The sequence below is a fragment of the Dipodomys ordii genome, unplaced genomic scaffold, assembly GCF_000151885.1.
Source record: "Dipodomys ordii isolate 6190 unplaced genomic scaffold, Dord_2.0 Scaffold301, whole genome shotgun sequence".
NCBI lineage: Eukaryota > Metazoa > Chordata > Mammalia > Rodentia > Heteromyidae > Dipodomys > Dipodomys ordii.
Window position 1 is genome coordinate 29724 of NW_012267517.1, and position 634 is coordinate 30357.

The following is a 634-nucleotide window of genomic DNA, read 5'->3' on the forward strand; positions in this document are numbered from 1 at the left end:
TGAACAACACACTGCTAAATGACGAGTAGGTCACGGAAGAGATTAGAAAGAACATTCAAATATTCATGATATTCAACCAAAATGAACACACAAATTACCAGCTCCTCTGGGACACAGCAAAGGCAGTGCTCAGGGGCAAGTTTAGAGATCTGAGTTCCTACATCAACAAATTGGAGAGATCTGAAATCAAAAATTTAATGAGACATCTGAGTCTCCTTGAAAAAGAGCAGCAAGATAAACCCCAATCCAGTAGACAGAAAGAAATAATTAAAATTAAATCAGAATTACATGAATTACAATCCAAACAAACTATAGAAAGAATCAACAAAACAAAGAGTTGATTCTTCGAAAAAATTAACAATATTGACAGACCCTTAGCAAATCTTCTTAGAAAAAGAAGAGAACACACCCAAATAAATAAACTCAGAGATGAGAATGGACCCACCACAGAAACAACCAAGATTCAGAACATTACAAAGGAATACTTCTTAAACATTTATGATAAGTTTGAGAACTTGGCAGAAATGGACCTTTTCCTAGCAAATATTGACTTGTCAAAACTAAACCAAGATGAGTTAAACCATCTAAACAGGCCCATAACAAGCATTAAAATAGAAACATCTAAGAAAAGTCC